Raw genomic sequence first — 8,243 nt, 5'->3', positions numbered from 1 at the left:
TTTGTTGCCAACTTTATTAGGGTGAGAAGCGCAGACAGTATTTTGTTTTTTGTATTAGAGTAGAAGCCAACTAGAGTAGGTTGGCCAAAAGATCACACATTTTGGTTTACAAAGAAATACCCGATGGAAATAAGATCCATATTTTTCTTTTGGTATCCTGCTATCGTGAATTATATCTATAATACACGTACAATTTTTATTGGATAATGCTACTTGATGCATGTACAATATGTACTCGTTTCCTAGGTTTGCTACAAAAATTTGAGTTATAGAAAAAAATCTGCCATTATTGGGGGGTTTTTTTACAGAAAAATTGCAAGACCAACCAAATGCTGAGATGAATGGTGGATTGGATAGACCAACTCTAGGTGAGGTTTGAGTACAAATAGAATTTAACTTTGGCTCCATGTAGGAAAATGAATATCTGTCTTCTCTGAATAAACCACAACAAAGTTCAGAAGAAGACACTTGCCTAGTGTGCCACCTTTTAAAAGGTAGAAATACCTTATTGTATGCAGTATTAAGTAGATATGCATTTTATAAAACATTGAAGGCCTCCTTACATGCAACCTACATGTTTTTGTGGGGGAAAGCTCCTGTTTGAACTTCTACCAAGGCAATGCTGAAAAGTTCACTTATAACCTCGCCACATCACAATATATGAGACAGCTCTATTGAATTCCAGAAATATGCCATGCGTCGCAATGTAAATGTCCTGAGACACATGACGTCACTGACTGTGAGACGGCAAGTGGCATTTTCTGCCATTTGTAAATATTGGAGAATTTTTTCATCCACTTTTTTCATCAAAACTCAGTCTTTTCCTATGGTATTTACATTGCGGATAAGTTCTCACATTGTAGGAGACATACTTATATTCAAACATAAACAACTTGACCTTAAAATGTGAAAGTTCAACATGAACTCATAACATGTCAGTCTAAGGTGGAACCATGGATTTAGAGTGGTTAGTTATGTACAAAAAGTGATTCTGTTTCTGTGATTCAAAGTGAAGCGTTTGAATGTGGTATTAACACGAAAGCAACCAAAAGAATGTTCCTGCTGATTGGACCATTCCGTTTCTAACATATATGTCATAGATAACATGAGCTGCAGATATCAGTATTAAGAATAGTTTGCTCATGACCATTCCCCAATCACATTATGTTCTAGATATGGAGTCGGAGATGCTATAGGCAATATAGTGTTAAATTTATATGGAACCCTTTGTACTTTGTAGCGTGACACGTTATATCGCTGTATTGAAATACCAGTCTGCAAGCTGAAACTAAATGTGATTTAATATAATATCTTTTGAGAGACACGGCTAATTACATTTATGAATTTCTAAGCTCACTGACGTTGGTTTTTTTTTATTCTTCAGTTTTTGACTTAAATTATGACACAAAATGATATAGTAAAAGAACAAAAGAATCCAGAGAAACTGTGATATTAACTGTGGGCCTCTTTTGTTTCATAATTAGTTTGATATTTTTGAATTATTACTTTGAGCCCTAATTAACATTTTTTTCTTATAAAAAAAATAAATCATATTTCAATTTAAACTGTACATTTCTGTATTGTAAAAGCCCTCTTTACCCAATGTATCGGTTTGTCTTAGTGTGCTTTTGTCATACCTCTTGAATGTTTGTATTCTATAGAGGGCTGCATAAATTGTTTGCGCTATACAAATAAAAGATAATGGAGCCATAAAGAATGTTTCCAATATAAATTTTTAATATTAGTTAATTCCTATAAAACATAATAAGAGTAAAAAATACAGTTTCAGTGGTATTTTTCTAATAAAAACCTTGATAAAACTGTAAATTTACTATAATTCCGAAGGTTGTGACTTAGCCACACAATTTTCGATGAGTCTGTGCTACTAGACGAATGTCAGAATCGCTAATTTCTGATAATAACTTTTTTGGAGACTCATTGATTTATCTATCTGCTTGAGTGGTTGGCATAGCTCATATAACTTTTGGTGAGTCTCCACATCCTAAAGGGAGACATAAGTAAATATGAGTCAACTTAACAATTAATAGAAACATAGAATTTTATAGCAGATAAGAACCATTTGGGAAATTTAGCCTATTTTTCCTAATGTAGAGAATTCAGTTCTTGGTCTTGCCTTGGATTCAAGCTTTATGCTTATCCCGTTCATGTTTAAATTCCCGTACTGTATTAGAATCTACCACTTTCTTACATTACATCTAAACCTCCGACCAACTGGTATTAGATTATGACCTCTTGTTTTAAGATTTCTCCTCCTTTGAAGAAATAGGTCTAAGATCACTTTCAATTTGTGTTAGTGCACGAAGAGAAGGTGAACTTTAACTCGGTTACATATATGTAAGGAACGATGTACTCAGGGTTGGCACAGAATGCAGAAGCAGAAGATGCTATGTCTTGCCAATCAGGTGGTCTGCGGTAGGTAACCAGAACCCACTAAATAGAGGGTGCAAATAATAGATATAGAGCAAAACACAGGTCAATCGCAATAGCAAACAGGGTAATCCAAGAGCTCAAATACCGGGTAATCAAAAGAAGACACAGAAGTACAGCAAGGGTGGTAGTTCTGGACACTGGAGTCCAAGGACACACAGGGACCAAAGCTGTGGAACAGTGGAGCAACCAGGAAAAATTCTGTGGGGTTTTTATGGACCTAAATGGATTTGCTCCTCCCCTATCTTGATTGAGGACCGTATCAGATTGGATGGTAGAACGGTGTGTTTCCATAACACTAGGAACAAACCAAAACATGTGAACAATATCAACGCTACTATATTACACATTTCCAAACATAATTGGCTATCCTTGCTGCCTACGGCAGAGTTTGAATATAATAATCAATTACGCCGTTCATCATCCCACCTATATTCCTCAACCGCCAGATATTACTCGAGTTCCAGAGATCGCAGGTCACATCCGGTTATCACCAACATCGCGACCATGGGGCTGAGGGCACCCCTGACCATGCCAGATAAGGGCCAGTGGGGCCTGACAATACTTTTGTTGGGTTAAACATCTTCCAGTCACCTAAACCTCTACTTGTTTTCCCATCAGATCTAACCTCTCTCTCTCTTACTATGTGAATGTTATGACTTCTAAAGAAATAATGTGGATTCAGACATTATTCAGCATCCGCCTTGACACCCACCAGTGAAATGTTCCATACGCGTTCTCATTTTACAAGCAGTGGTTTGAATATCCTCACCACAGTGGAGTAATCCAAGTTTGCGAAAGTCGCAGGGATGCCTTTTTGAGATGAAGGGTTAGACAGTCAGGGTTGAGAAATGACTGGGAAAATCTTTTATGTCTGGCCATGAAAGTGGAAAATTAGTAAAATATAAATCTCAGTTATATTAGTCTTAACTAGTAGAGTAAAGATCAAAAACGATGACCAACGGCAATAAGTCTGAGCTCCTTCATTATAATTAATTTATTGTGTCATTATTTATAGTTTGTATACAATATATTGTGTGCAATATTTAAACTGAGATGCTGAAAGCTGTTCTTGAAAAATGTGTTAAATGTGTTTGTTTTTTTCCTGCATTCTCTGCTTGTTTAACTAAATCTAGCATCATTCCTAGTATTAATTAATGTATAGTCCTTCAAAGAAATAATAGTAATTCATAATTTCTCAGGCAATGTTTAATTGTCATATCACACAAAAGCAAGAACTGATATGTTGTTGCCATCGCAATTTAAAACGTTCCTTATATTTCTTTACATTTTTTGTATGTGGTTAAAATGGAGGAAGGGATAACATGATAGATAGGCTACAATGTATTTGCTTAGCCTGCCACTACAATTCATATTTTGAAGTTTAAAACTACCCCTGTATGTTCAGCTAAAGTGTAAAAATTACTGTTAGCTATCAAAAAAATCCACTGAAATAAAAACAGAATCTACATAAACAATGTGCATGGGGAATACTGATGGAGTCAGGTTAGACTCGTGTGGTTTTGTGCTGCCTCTCTCGCAAGTATATGGGGAATTCTACAGAATTTGCCCCCCCCAGCTATATGATGAGCAGGAGTGACAACTCTGTGTTGCATAGGAGCACTATCTTGCCACTGATTGGCTCCTTTAAGTTGCCAATCAGTGGCAAGAATTGTCCGACCATGGAGGAGTACATATTACTTCTTTATATGGGGTGTTGGGACAATAAACTGTCCCTTTAATTGGACTTGTTCTTTGAACTTCCTAAGGACACATATTGAACTCATTGCATAGTGGGTTTTTTTTAAACTGCATGGTTATGTTTTGGGACTTTTTAAAAGTTTTTTAAAGATCATATTGAAAGCCTATAAAAATATTTGTAATACAGCCAGTGAGATATTTGCACATCTGCATAAGTCAAGTTTTTATTATACGTCTTATGACCTAATAAAATTTGACCGCAAAGTGATTGCTTGTCATGTTTAGAAGAATACACGTTTTAATAACACAATCATGGTTGGTGCAATTAGTTGAGTCAGCAAAATCTTATCATAGACATAATTTTGGGCACTATTTTAGGAGAAATATATGTGGAAAGAAGCAAAAACAAGTTTGTGCAATCAAAACTATACTACTTGTTTATATCAATACAGAAGTATACACTTATGTGTGTGTGTGTGTGTGTGTATATATATATATATATATATATACTATATGGACTTTGTCAAGTTCAGGTAATATTAATACCACCTTTATGGGCACTCTTTAGGAAATAAACACATCCATTTCAATGTAAAGAATATGTGTGACTCCCAATGGGAGTAGGAATAGGAAATGTTTTGGAACTACGTAAGTAAGAGATGAAAGATAACAATAAACCTTGTTGAAAGATAAGTTTTCAATAAACACCTTTTATCACAGGACATGGTCAATGCAGTGGTGGCTAACGGGGGTCACATCAGGTAAACCACCTGTTCCTTTTGACTTGCTGGGCTAGCAGTTTAAGGACATCTGTAATAAAATATTATATATATATATATTTATATATTTACATATACAGTATATATATATAAGTATCTATAGACCGATACCTGCTTCATTGAGTATAGGACACATTTTTGCTGCCATCTGAGGTGCTCTGGTACCTGTTCATTCCATAATATACAATGTATAGGAGTGATAACATTTGAAGATTCTTTATAGCGTGGCCTAGGCCGACTAGAGCGGCACTTCTAGGGTGCATTAGCCTCTCTGTTGCATAATTACTCCTGCTCCTTTCTTTAGAGATCCCCTTGTAACGTTCCAATATATACTTATAGCAAACTTGGCACTGTACAGCCTTAAAATCCAGGAAGCAGGCATTTGATGTCATATCCTGGTGTTCAGCATGGAGGCGGTAGGTGAAGACCGCAAGCTAGGAGGCCCAGCCAATATACGCATGTCCTGCGGAAATGACCAATCATTTTAATAAGTATCTACGTAGGATTCCTACAAACATGAGTTACTGGTAAACAAGTAAGGCATGCTTGCAAGCTTTCTGTCTTAGTTATATTACAAGGCAGCCTTATGTGAGGAGGAACAGGAGGGGAATTGGGTTAGGAAGGGGCATCTCCAAAAAGCTTCCCATCCTGGAGAAAGAAGAGACTGATCCGGAGACTCCAGGGCAAATCCGAATATTTCCCTGGCATGCTGAGCAGATGTGTTCAAAATATCACATGATATCAATATAATAACAATAATCTACTATTCATCTAACATTATTTTTCCGATATTTTGTTTAATAATATGTTCTACTAATATAGTAAAATCAATGTAATTTATAAAAACAAACATATGGTTTGGGAGGAAATACACACATTACATTTTTTTTTTTTTAAAGCCGATTGGACATTAATCAACAACATTTATCATACTAATCTACATAAAATAAAAATATTTTGGTGGAATTTCTCCACAACAGATGTTGAGGTGTGTGAGTTACATTTTTTTAAAGCAATTTGTATCAATTATGTATGTATATGCATTAATGCCAAGTTAAGTTCCTGTTATTGTTGCCCCTATAATCTTAATCCTAACGTCAAATTTCCTTAGGCGTCTGTAGAGATGTTAATACATTCATTTTTCTTTCAGACATTGAATACCATAGAGTGTGTGTTTTCTGAGGGGAAATGTAGCATATGGCAAAATTTGTTCATAGCAGTCATTCTTTTGTTTTCCCAGAGAGACAGTTATATCCTTAATTAAATTACTTCAGAGGAATGACATAGGGACAGAGAGCAGAATGTACTCGCAGCTTATCTTCCGAAGGCTATGAGATCACGGTCCAGCTGTTCTGCATTACAGACCTCTCCTTGATTTGCTGTTAGCCAGTGATGGTTCGGAGATAGGTATTCAGATTATTATTAGTAGTAGTATTATCTTTTATTTATATAGCGCCAACTATTTACGCAGCACTTGGTACAATACATATATTCAAAGGGTATAACAAAACTAAAAATTTACAAACTGATACATTAGGTAAAGAGGGCAATGCTCGCAAGCTTACAATATACTGTAGAGAGGTGATGGATAGACAGAGAGGTGATGGATAGACAGAGAGGTAATGGATAGACAGAGAGGTGATGGATAGATAGAGAGGTGATGGATAGATAGATAGGCGATAGATAGATGTATGGATAGATGAATGGATGGATGGATAGATGGATAGATGGATGGATAGATGGATGGATAGATAGATGGATAGATGGATAGTTGAAAGACACAAAAGTGGGCATTTTATAATGCATGGTAAAGTCAATGAGAAAGAAGCCTAGAATTCGATGGTAGGTAAGGACCATTTGGCCCACCTAGTCCACCCATTTCCCCTGATGTAAAGGTAAAATCAGTCCTTGGTCTTGTCTTAGATTCACGATAGCTTTATGCCTGTCCCATGGATGTTTAATTCCCTCACTGTATCGCCCTGACTATAAAGGGCATTTATTCAGCAACATTAATATCTCAGTTGACGTCTGCTTGAGAAGGCTGTTTCCTCCCTATGGCGTTAGGAAATTATTATAGGCTTTCCCATGGTTTTGATTTTAGCAAGGAAAGGACTTTATTAATTATTATTAAAAAAATATTCAAAAGGTTTATGCTACTAAAAGGTTAAAAAGGAAATATACCTATGCAACAATGTGCCAGCAAAAGGGCAAATTACATTTTTGCCTGTATTTATTAGATAAGGTAAATGGCAGGGAGTTGTCTATGGTTTATTATTTTATCGCTTTGGAAGCGGAAATTTAGAAGAAAAAAAATGTGTATTTCTTTGCGTCAAAAAAACCCGTTTAATAATGGGTCAATTTCCTTTAGTCTTTTATCTACTTTCGTTTTATTTCATCCTGCATCCTATTTTCTCTTCCTATTGCGCTGTTATTTTTGGCAAGTTTGGCATTTTTCTCCTAGAACTTGAGAGGCATAAATTATTATGCATTTCACTGCTGTGAAAATATGAGATGCTATTAAGTTCCACTTAATATGTTGAAATTTGTGCATGGAGACAGATGAAATTGTAAAGCTGGAGAAATATGGAGATTTACAATTTCCGAACCATAGTGGACAACAGTCCCAAGGAAGTGTAGAATCCTATAAATGCATAAACTGATATTTATTATGGAGAACTCTTTTTGTTTCACTTTTTAAATGAGGGTCTATTCACTAAAGAGAGAGTTTGCAAGAGAGAGAACACTTCAACTCCCTGATATTACTATACATTATGGAGGGCCAACCTTGTTGAGCTTCTCTTGCAGGAAAGGCTGAGTTGACCCTGAACAGTCGATAGATAATCGATTATTTTTAATAAATTCGTTTGTCTTTTATAACAGGATTTATATACAAAAAATGGGAAATGAATAATGTTATTATTATAATGGAATAAATACCTGTAGCCTCAAGTTTGCATTATAGGGTTTGCTCTTCCTTACTTAGTATAAAAAGTTTGCGTGAATAGGTTGCTGGCCAATGACATTTCTATTTTTACTTTTATAAAACAGCTGTTTTAGATTCAAGTCGTGGCATAATTCATTTTATAAACCTTTTTACAAGAGCATTTTCATCAGAGTAAGGAACTGAATGTGCTGCATGCGATTTCAGTTGAACTAAATTGCATTTGTTATATGTTCCTATGTAGAAATATCCATCTTAGCAAAACAAAAAGTGACGTTACAGCATTGCATAAAAGAATGTCCAGTTTCCTTTACTATTCTTGGAACCTATTAAAAATAAAAATACTTACAACGGAAACATGGTTGGAAAGAGTT

This window comes from Sceloporus occidentalis, unplaced genomic scaffold, assembly GCF_023333645.1.
Source record: "Sceloporus occidentalis isolate IW3139 unplaced genomic scaffold, rSceOcc1.0.p SCAF_314, whole genome shotgun sequence".
Taxonomy (NCBI): Eukaryota; Metazoa; Chordata; class Lepidosauria; order Squamata; family Phrynosomatidae; genus Sceloporus; species Sceloporus occidentalis.
This window is presented reverse-complemented; position numbering follows the sequence as displayed.